Source organism: Lycorma delicatula, chromosome 9, assembly GCF_047948215.1.
Source record: "Lycorma delicatula isolate Av1 chromosome 9, ASM4794821v1, whole genome shotgun sequence".
In the NCBI taxonomy this organism is placed as follows: domain Eukaryota; kingdom Metazoa; phylum Arthropoda; class Insecta; order Hemiptera; family Fulgoridae; genus Lycorma; species Lycorma delicatula.
The window spans coordinates 29,218,277-29,230,451 of record NC_134463.1 but is presented as its reverse complement, the minus strand read 5'-3'; the positions used below and the strand labels follow the sequence as shown (position 1 = coordinate 29,230,451).

The window sequence follows — 12,175 nt, the reverse complement described above, 5'->3', positions numbered from 1 at the left end:
AGAGATTAGTCCTTTTTATGTATATTTTTGTGTTAGATATTTATAAATCACTTAGTGCATACATTTTAGTAGATTTATCTATCAGATAAATCTATTATTTAAAAAATATATACCTATGTACATATTACTTCTTTGTTCTAATTCGACAACTGATATAGTTAATCCATCCTTTCAGGAATTTTACATTCTGCAATGAAATAATAGTTGATATATACATACTAATAGCATAATATGGCAGTTAAACCCTGTCATTTTTATCAACTGCTCGCTCTAGTGAATATGTTACCATGATAGAATATTGTTAGCTCAGCTAACCTTTCTTGCCTTACAGCACCTGGAGGTTGAACGTTCACGACTCCACGTGCTAGAAATCGGTCGACTTCACCTACTAAATTCGATAGTCTGCAATTAGATTACGTTACCAGTAAAGTTAAAGAAAGTAAAAAATTGTACTATTATTAGTGCTGTATTTAAAAAAAAATATGTTGTAATTTTGACTTTTTAAAATGTTTATTTTTTCTTTTATTTATTATTATTATTATTATTATTGGTACAGATCCAAGAAAATACTCTTTTTATACATGAAATATATTTCGTCATCTTTTGTAATCGAACTAAGTATTTTTTCTTTCTGGGTAGTATAGAATTATAAATTACCAGATCATCGATTTACAATTTTTTTTATAATTTTTTAGACATCATCTGTTTATCAGAGACATTATTCGTAAAGTATATATTATTATTTTTTATTGGTATTATTATAAAATTACTAAATTTCAATCAAAACTTTCTAAAAATTTCACGCCAAAATATTAATCCATAAAAAATTAAATAAGTTCTAAATTAAATCGCCCAGAATTCCTCCAATTTTATTGGTTCTTATGTAGCATAAAAACAGAAAATCGCCCAGAAAAGTTTAAAAAAATGTTTAAATAAGAAAGTTAATTTAAATTTTATTGTATTTTAAAATATTTTCCTGAAATACAATCTGATAAAAAATTATTTTAAAAGAATTACTTTGTTAAAATATTTTTCTTTTGATTTTTTCCTTAATGAATTCTGAAAATTAAATAATACTCTGTTTCAAGGGAAGGGGTTTTAATTTAAAATAAAAAATATAGTTTTTGTCCCTTTTAGAACGTTAGAAAGGATGAAGGGAAAATTTCTTTAACCGTTTTATTCATTATGCAAAAAAATGAGTGAAAAATAAGTCAAACTGATTAAATTAAGAAGTTGAACATGTTTTTTAAATTATACGACTATTACTGTATTTATTTACTTTTAGATCATAAATAAACTTTTTCTATTAACAAAAAAAAAAAATAAGATGGATTAGATAGAAGGAGAGAATATGATACAATTAACATAGATGGATTAAAGGAGTAGAGCATCGTGAAATTTTGGGTGAAACCTGAAAATTCAAATACCAGGTCTACGTAGAAAGGTTGCTCATTTATTCAGATCATTTTCAAGCAGCTCCGTCATTATTTACTTTGATTTATTGATTGCAAGATTTCATTTATTCGCAAAGAAATACTTGATTATTCCCTATCTGTTTCTTATACCAATAATATAGCATCAACATATTGGCCTTAGCTAATAATATAGCCTCATACCAATAATATGATAGAATTCATCAAGGACACACTGGTTACCAATATAGATCTAACCGGGGTCTCATCTAAGTTAGGTACGAATGGATTATCTATTGGTAAAAATATAGGATTGGTAATAAAAATAAACCAACTACTCGCGGCGGAAGCTAAGTTAGATTAAAAATTAAATTAGCTTTAAGGTTTCGTTCGGAGAATTATTATGAGGTCATTATGTCCATAATCTCTCAGAATAGTATGGTGTTAGAATAAAAATAATATTTTATTGTACAAAAAATGGGTAATATAGTACCCACACTAATAAGTACCCATCATAGAATGGGTATATATTAATAATAATAATACGTAGAAACTTTTTAAAACTTTTTTTTAGAAACTTTCTATAATGGTTAACAAATGCGAAGAGAATAGTTTTCTAATAATATTAAATAGTAATATTTAAAATGGTAGTGAAATAGCGGAACACAACCAAAAATTAATTTAATTACTTTTAATCTAAACCCTATTTTGGAGAATCTTAATTAAGACAAAATTCCTTTTAAAAATCTCGTTAAAACATCGCTTCTGCTGTTCTTATGTAATGAAGAAAAAAAAACAGAAACAAAATAATAAATAATTTGCTTTTCTTTTATATAAAACGAAATTTAATGAGATAAAAAAGAAATAAAGATATTAATCTGATCACTGTAGTCAGTTTGTTTATTTAGTTAGTACAGACAAACGCCGAAGAAAAAAAAGTTAGTATGCTTTCTCATAAACAATAATTTCAGGATATAAGTAGTTATTTAAAACCTGATGCAGCATTTTATTACAGGTTTAAAGAGATAATTGTACGTTCTAAGTACAGTAGCTGATTACTCTTTTACACATTTAACAAACGGTGAATTCATTTATTTAATTCAAGTCATTTATTTATTATTTACACACTAGTTTTTTTTTTTTACAACATCGGTTTAACCCCTCCCCCTCTTGGAGCTGGATTCGCAATTAAGTATTTACTCAGCTCCAGGGTGTGCGGCGATCGCCTCAAACTACCTCGTCGGGAACTAAATTTCCCCCCCCCCCAAAAGTAGCCAGCACCCGGTCTTTTAATTATACGCCATACCTCTAATGAGGGGATCCCAAGGATCTCCCCACCGGGACTACGGTCTTACTTTGTCCCCCCCCCCCCATGTTAAAGACACAAGGGAGTACCCGTTCAATCAACGAGAGTGGGACACTTAAGCGGTCCATCCTGAATAGGGTTGTCCCAACCTTGGCCCTCCACAAGCAAAGGCGACGGGGCTCATATTTTGCTGTTGGCTCTACACCCCTGACCCCCTAAGTGAATGTCCGAAGGTGTTGCATAGCGAACATTTAGAACACACTAGATATTTTTTCTTATTAAGTACCCACATAGCAACTGGTTTACAAAATTTTGTCAGTAAAGTTATTTTTATTTACAATCATTTCCATTTAACCGGAACCATAAGTGAATTTGATTAAAATAAAAAAAACGATGTAAAAAGAGCAGTCTCCATTGAAACCTATCAAGAATTATAAATATATACGTATGTATAGATATACATATCTTATACAATACATTGAAGTACAGTGATTCATTTTGGCCCAACGAGCTGGTCTAGAAATGAATGAACTTGTCATCGTAAATCAGCTGATTTCGAAGTCGAGAATTCTACGGTTCAAATCCTAGTAAAGGCAGTTACTTTTATACGGATTTGAATACTAGATCGTGGATGCCGGTGTTCTTTGGTGGTTGGGTTTCAATTAACCCATACATCTCAGGGATGATCGACCTAGACTGTGCAAGACTACACTTCATTTACATTCATACATATCATCCTCTGAAGTAATACCTTACGGTGGTACCAGAGTCTAAACAGTAAAAAGAGAGGGCATTCCACCACACAAACGATCCAGTTTGTGCGTTTTGATTTTTATTAAAGTTGAACTTCTAAAATTTGAATTTTAATTTTAATAGACGTTATTTACATCAATTTCTTTACAATTAAATTCTCTACAAAGTAAAGAAATTTATTAGTTTATTAGAAAATTAACAGTTATCTTATTCCATACCTAAATGTTTTATGTTTTTAAATGAAAATGTTTTTATGTTTACCACGTTTTTCGTAAAACCTAATTAAAGTAGAGGTCTGGAACCACCACTTTTATCCAATTCCTTTGATCAAAAACCATAAGGAAGTCCCAAATTTACCTCTCGATTCATGCCCCAAGAATTTTAATAGGGTTTAATTTCAAGGTGGGAACAGAAACCCCCAAAATTTTACCGCGTGCCAAAACTCGCTAACAAACTTTTTTCTGACCTATGTTTACATAATTTTTTTTTCTTATTTTTGGTTATACAATTATCCCGAGAAATTTCCCGGCAGTTTGAAATCATCTGTGTACGCTTATTTTTTTTATTTTCTATTTAATTAATTTGAAACTATTTAATGCCTTAATTATTTACGTAGATAATTAATTATAAAAAAACTGTAAGGTTTTTAGAGGTATTATTTTTAAAAAAACTATAAATATAAATATGAATGAAATAAATATAAATATGAATACAGAAATTGATGATTAAAGGATCAAGCTGGTCACAGTATTTTTTCTTTTATTACATTAATTTTGCCTTCAACACCCTCACACCACAAACCTACGCAAAATAAAATTTTAAGCCACATATAAATTCTTCTATGGTACTTTATTAATTTTTAACATGATTGTTAGTTTTCAAAATTATGAAACAGAATTTTTCAGAAAAAGTTTTTTCAGTTTTTTAATGGGTTTAATTTTATGTGGAATATTATCTTTTTAAGCGCATACAAATATTCATGAAATCATTATTACTGGTACCGTTTACAGATTATATATCTCATGGGCTATTCCACGATGGAATAGCCCGTTTGAGAGATTGACAGTTCGATCATCTGCCGGACCAATATGCTTTATTACTAATAGCTCCTCCATACTTTTCCTATCTCGAATTCTATTTTTGAATTCTAATTAACAGTAATTCTGGCTTTGTGATTTATGGTCGTAACCGACTTCAGGTACATTTACTACATACGCAAAGGAATCGGATGCTTACGAATGATCTTTCAAAAATTAGGTAGTAACTATAGGAAAGTGTACCTCTCTCTTTTCCTGTTTAGCCTCCGGTAATTACCGTTAAGATAATTCTTCAGAGGATGAATGAGGATGATATGTAGTGAGTGGAAATGAAGTGTTAGTATTGTACATTCTCAGTTCGACCATTCCTGAGATGTGTGGTTAATTGAAAACCCAACTACCAAAGAACACCGGTATCCACGATCTAGTATTCAAATCCATGTAAAAATAACTGGTTTTACTAGGACTTGAACGCTGGAACTCTCGACTTACAAATCAGCTGATTTGGGAAGACGCGTTCACCACTAGACCAACCCGGTGGGTAAAAAGTGTACCTACATTTAACAGACTGTCATCGGATTGATTCAATACATAATATACTGGTATACTGTAGCGGGGAGAAGGGGAAAACTAGAATATCATTAAAATTAGAATAGGATTAGCAATGAAATGAATCAAATAATATTGTTACCAAACACAGAGTTCGTATTTTAAATTAATATTTAAATTTTAAAATCAGATTAATAATAATAATACTGTAATTTATTAATATTATATTCTGGCTTAACAAAAACATTAAGAAAGATATTACATAATATTTTTAAGACAATTAATTAATTGTGTGGCGACACAACCCACGCATTTTCTTCGTAATAAAATAATTAATTACCTTGAAACAACTTGCGTTACTATGGTTACAATTTACACATCTAAAGGTAGCTACTGATTTTCATCAAGGCGTGAAATTCATCTTCCTACTCGTAATACCATTATACATTTTATACTGCTATATTTATTTTCATAAAATTCCTTTAGATTGCATTGATTCTTTTTACGTCTACATTTACATATATATAATTTTATTACTGATAATTAAATATTTACAAAGAAAAAATAAATTTAAAGGAAGCAATATTTTTTTTCATTTAATGGATTTTCACTAAAAAAAAAAAAAAAAATCTAAATGAAGGAAATAAAATTTAATAATACTAATTAATTTTTCATAATACAGAGTGCAATATAAAAACCTGACGGTTTTCATTAGCATGCATCTGACAGCAAAGGCTGTGAATGTTGGAGAAGAGTGCGGTTGAAATGTCATTCGGCACTATTTTAGTAGCGATGGAGAGGTGGTCTAGTGACCACTTCGCGTTCGTCATAATAATTTTATTTTTTTTATAAATATGAGTCTTGCTTTATTACTAAGCGCCAGTTCCGCCAATAATCAATGTAAGTCAAGATGTCGTACTCCATCCCGTAACACCAATTTGTTATGGATGCAGAAATTCAAACCATCAGGTAAAATAAAGCCAACGTGAAGACAAAGATTAGCTGGGACATCAAAGAACGTAGACCACGTTAGGCAAGAATTAAAAACTAGCCCTTAACTATCCTTGTTTCAAAATTTCTTGCTGCCCGAAAGTCTAAGAACATAGCTACTATTGCAGTGGATTATTTGAAACAGAAATTTTCTGAAATACTAAACTCTTACCGTGGGGACAAATCTGTTCGTTTTCCGGAACTAAATATACGTGATTATTTTCTGTGAGGGTACCTTCAGTGTATGCGAATAAATCCCGTAGTTTGGATGAACTTAAGGAGGAGACGATAAGCTAGGAATTTATTGCTCTAAGGCAATTAGGTTATTAGGTCTAAGGTTATTAGGTCGTGTTTTTGAAAGCTTCCTTTTTTGAAAGGTCGTCATTTGGATGATATCATTTTTATAACTTAAATTTGTTTGTTTTCAAATTTTTTGTGTAATTTAGAAATGACATTATATCACATTGAATCGGAAAAATAAATTTAAAAAAATGTTCATTAACTGTTGTTTGTGTTCAAAAATCCTCAAGCTTTTACGCCGCATACTGTTTAGACAGGATATTAATATACCCTGAATTATTAATATACCAAAATACCAGAATTATTAATTATGGTTTTTGAATCTCAAAATAGAACGAAAAATATTTTGGTTACAAACGATTAAATTAAAAAAAAAAAATATATATATATATATATATATATATACTGTTTTTACATCATTTGAGGTAGTATGATAATTTTTACTTGCATGGAAACAAGGAAATTCATTTGTTCATTCTTTTTCAAATCTGTTCGGTAAATTTTTAAACAATCATTTTTCCTGTCATGTTCAACTTACTGAAGGACTGATCTATTGAAGCCGGCAAAAATTTTGAATCTGAAGGATTGAAAAATTCAATTATATTTAAATATAATTATAATGTAAAAATATAAGTAAATATTTTTTTTAAAATGAAATTAATTCTTTTAATTGTCATTAAATTGTAGTATTTTTTTTATAGCCGAACATAAAACATAGAACATTGCATTTGGATAGAACATTGCAAACTAACAATGAACATTGTAATCTCAAATTTTGCTAAACATTTTAAACAATATAATCAACGTTAAAAAATGAAAGGTTCCTCAATTTAAAGCTGTAAATCAGTTTTAATTAACTTACTAATACAACAGTAATTTAAAATTTAAATTTTTAAAAAGTAGAGGTTATGTCAAATTAAAAAAAAATTGACCAAACTGCTCAGGAAATTTTCTTTATCTTAATTTTAAATTGTATAAAATTATAAAGAGCTCGTTTTAAAATTACACAGAAATCTAGAGGATCTTTTGGAATAAATTATGTAGCTTCTTCTTCTTCAATGGAATTATTTTATAACATTAATTTTATCATTTTTACGTGTCATCCCATCTGTTTATGTTATTGAACAATGTTGTGCTTTATTTAACAGTTGCTATTTTCTCCGATTTGTTACTCTTTTATCTTGACTTTTTTTTTTTAAATTGTACTAAATTATTAATATTTATAAATATCTGGTAAAGATATTTTTAAATCCATAAAAAATTTTTCGTTTGTAACTTCGTCAAATTTACAAGCTTCATCTAAATTTAATTTTTTTTTTTTTTTTAATTGTTTTTCTACTACATCTACGCAAAAACAAATGTTGTTTTTTTTGCGTAGCCTACTAATAAAATGTTCATATTAAAATCCAATCCTTCCGGCTTATCCGTATTTATAATTTTTATATTCTTACAAAAAATTATCATATATAATGTGACTTTTAACGTAAAAGAATTCAGTTATAAATATTATTATAACAGATTCAAATTTATTAATAATAATTTAATACAGCTTAACGATTTCAGATAAAAGATACATAACCTATAAAAATATGTTATTTATTTTAAGAAATCATATTAAGAAATTAATTATGCTAAAATAAAAGAAATGTTATTTTAAAGGTAAATAAATATTTATTATTTAACTTAATTTGAATACTTTCTGAAAGTGAAAAATTCAATTTTTTTTTAAATTCACAGTCACGTATTTTTAATGATTGTTTCTTGTATATGTCATCAATATTTAATTTAATCTATCTTCGATTAACTAATCGATTTTCTTTGTTTGCCAAGATTTGCTGTAGAATTAAAAGTCAAAGATAGCTCTAACTGTTAATGGTACAATTACATCATTTTTAACCTATTCAAGATTCTTAAAAATCAGTAGTACGTTAATTAATTATGCTAAAAAAGGAAATTATTATTTGAACTTTTGGTCTAATTCTAAAAAAAACTAACGGGTTTTTTTACCGATTACAAAATGCTTCTGATTATTTTAGGGTTATTTTCAGATTATTTGCGTTCATTTGTTGTTTTGTTTGTATCGATACAATAAAGACTTCGTTTGGTTCGATAATTTTTTATACACGTTATTATTCCAGAAATTGTTTTAAATTAAATAAATCTGTATTCTGATCGATACAAAAAATTACATTATTAGATCTCTTCAATATAAGATAAATTATAAATATAAAAACAAATTATAAGATAAAAAATAAATGAGTTTAAAAGTCCTTATATAAATTATTTAATTAAATAAGAATATATGAGATAATGTTAATATAAATATATTAAATACAAAATTTTATTTTATAAAAGTATTATATTACGTTTTAATTATTAAAATAAAGATATCAGTAAATTTCTTAACTATATGTATATGTTTCTATAAGATTATACACTTCAAATAGGTAATAGATAAACAAGTAGAAATGTCATTAATGTAATATTGCCGTCTGAAATAGAATATTAGTTCTCGGAGCCTTTGAAATGTCAAAATGAATAAAAAATAGTTTATCGTTGATAAAAATAAATCGCATAGTATTTACTAAATTAAAAAATTTAATTTAATTATTTATTTTGTTATATTAAATTTTGATAGTGCGAAACTACTACTACCAATGTGCCAATGTGCAACTCATCATATTAGAACATACTTTACTAAGACTGCTTTACTATTTATTATTAATAAATTATGAACCCATTTAAAAGATTATCCTATCAATTAACATCAAAATGTTTATTATATTGAGACAATATTTCTCTGCTAATTAGCATTTACCTAATACTAATAAAAAACGAATATATTTATTTTCTGCATTTGTATTAAAATCAGGTATAAATATTTATTAAAATAATATACAATAATTTTCTCAATTATTTTATTTTTTTTCTAACTTCCGAGACCACCGTTAGGTATTACTTAAGATAATGATATGAATGAAACGTAACGTGTGAATATGCCATACCTGACCGGAATTCGAATCCGGCACCTCCGGATGAAAGGACGAGATGCTACTTCTCGCGTCACGGAGGCCGGCGATTTCATTCATTTAGAATCTCCATCATTTTCTTTATTATTATTTTATATTTATATTTTTTATGTATTAATATGAAGTTTAAATAATTCAATGTGTTTAAATTAATTATGTATTTTGTGACACTACCTAATTATGGGTTTATTGCAGTTTTCATTGTCTAGGTAAATGCTAGCCAATATTTTTGTTGTTAAGATAATAATTACTATTTTTTTTCTGCTAATTTTATTATAGTTTCTATGTTTAGTACTGCCCGGCTTTCTTCGCATCATTTTTTTAATCGCTTGTTGACGCGTTTCGGAACCACTCCATTGTCCAAAGTCCATTGTACTAGAGTACAATTAGTTTTGACAATGAAGTGATTCCGAAATGAGTCAAGTGATAAAAAAAATGATGCTAAGAAAATTAGGCGTTACTAAATATAGAAAATACTAGGAAACCCTTAAATTTATTTCTGATATACTAGCCAGATCTAGCAAATCTTGATGTAATCTACTGTGCACAACTGCGTATTAATCTAAATATAATAATTTACTCGTTGCGACCAAATGATAAACATTTCCTGATACAGAAAGACAAATTTAATTACATCAATATGAAATTTTTGTTATATAGTATTTTACCATCTTTCTCTGGAGAAATTACATTAACATTTTTTTTAAACGATATGCTCATTTTACTGAAGATAAAATTTATAGAAATATTCAAAATATATAAAATATAAACCAAATATTTAATGTAAATTGAATAGATTTTTTTATTATTAAACATTTTTTAGTTATTCTGCTACTCACAGAAATCATTTAATTTTTAACATTATCTAGTCCTAAACTTATTTTAAATAAAAAGAAAAAACACAAAGTAATAAAATGCATACAAAGGAAGAATCACACGTGTATAAACTAAAAGTGAATCTATGAACTTAAATAAATAAGTGCTACGTAAAAAATTGTTTTAAAGCTATAAAATAATAACCAAATTTTTTATTTATTTAGTAATTATTATAACTATACTAAAATAGATTGACTTTGAAACTAAAATTTAAGCTACAGAAAATAATGTATAAAGGTGACAGAATTTTTTCTGGCTCCTTAGAATTTGATTCCTTATATCCTTAAAATTTAATGAATTACAACCAAATTAAATCATTTTTCAAGAAATTCAAAATGTATATAAACAGTTTTTGATTTCACTGTACATAATTTTCGATTAACAAAAGATTAAAATCGGTAATTAAGATAACCAAGTTGTAATCGAAAGTTGTCAAAAATATATTAACTCAATATCATTTAAGTTATTTTAAATTTAATATAATGATAGTCCTTTAAATAAGGTCAATTATCTTTTGAAATATTTATATTTACAATTTAAAAATTCTTTGACATTCTTTTCATTCCGTAAGGGGGATAAATTAAATAAATGAAGTATAAACAAATTTTTTTAACCTTTTTAAAAATAAAATTAAAAAGTTTTCAAATTTAATAAAAAATTTTTTTAAATACTAAATATTTAAGAGATATCGTAATAAAAATACGACAAAAAATGAATTTAACCGAAAAATTTTTAAATACTTAGTGCTAAATTATAATATTTAAAATAATGAAAATAATTATTAATTTCAAATCTCTTTTTATTATCATTTATTCATACATTTTCGCTTTTTATTCACGAAAATAATTTAATGTCTTTATTTTTGCTGAATTTATTTACCTATATTTATTTTTAACGGACGATAGTAGTTCTGTAGATAAAAGTTTGAACACCTGTCCAGGACACGGCTTGGTCGGTGCACACACAACGAACTGACTGCAAAGCACGCAGTTTGATCGCTCTTGGTTTAACAGCAGTAAACACTTTCTCCCCCTACCAGACCTCTTCCAACTGTCAAGATAACGACCTTGGAACTTGCCCGCGTTATGCACCACCTACGAGGATCTAGGGCGATGCCCGGAACAAATAGGTCCATTACACATCTTGCTTCCATTAATTTTACTATCAAAAGAAATTTATCCAAATAATTGTCATATATGTGCAGCACAGTTTTCTTCATGAAAGAAATCGAAAAATTTTGTATTATTGCATGATTAACGTGTACATTAATAGAAATAGATAATTATAACTTTTTTTTCAACAACACTTGTAACAATATATATATATATATATATATATATATATATATATATATATATATATTATATATTAATATATTATATAATGGTACACCAATATATAATACGAAAGGTAAAGTCGATAGATGGGTGGAATATATTGAAGAGTTATACGGAGGAAATGAATTAGAAAATGGTGTTATAGAAGAAGAAGAGGAAGTTGAGGAGGATGAAATGGGAGAAACAATACCGAGATCTGAATTTAAGAGAGCATTAAAAGATTTAAATGGCAGAAAGGCTCCTGGAATAGACGGAATACCTGTAGAATTACTGCGCAGTGCAGGTGAGGAAACGATTGGTAGATTATACAAACTGGTGTGTAATATTTATGAAAAAGGGGAATTTCCGTCAGACTTCAAAAAAAGTGTTATAGTAATGATACCAAAGAAAGCAGGGGCAGATAAATGTGAAGAATACAGAACAATTAGTGTAACTAGTCATGCATCAAAAATCTTAACTAGAATTCTATGCAGAAGAATTGAGAGGGGAGTGGAAGAAGTGTTAGGAGAAGACCAATTTGGTTTCAGGAAAAGTATAGGGACAAGGGAAGCAATTTTAGGCTTCAGATTAATAGTAGAAGGAAGAT

The 12,175-nt window shown here is 27.5% G+C and overlaps 1 protein-coding gene across 1 annotated transcript in view; it reads right to left on the bottom strand.

Annotated features, from left to right (window-relative positions):
• The window catches only part of LOC142330047 (dopaminechrome tautomerase-like), a 203,340-nt gene extending 192,083 nt beyond the window's left edge, over positions 1–11,257 (bottom strand). The window contains exon 1 of the mRNA XM_075375072.1: positions 11,132–11,257. The gene's annotated coding sequence lies outside the window, so the exon portion shown is untranslated. The remainder of the gene's footprint in view (positions 1–11,131) is intronic.
• Positions 11,258–12,175: the final 918 nt, after the last annotated feature.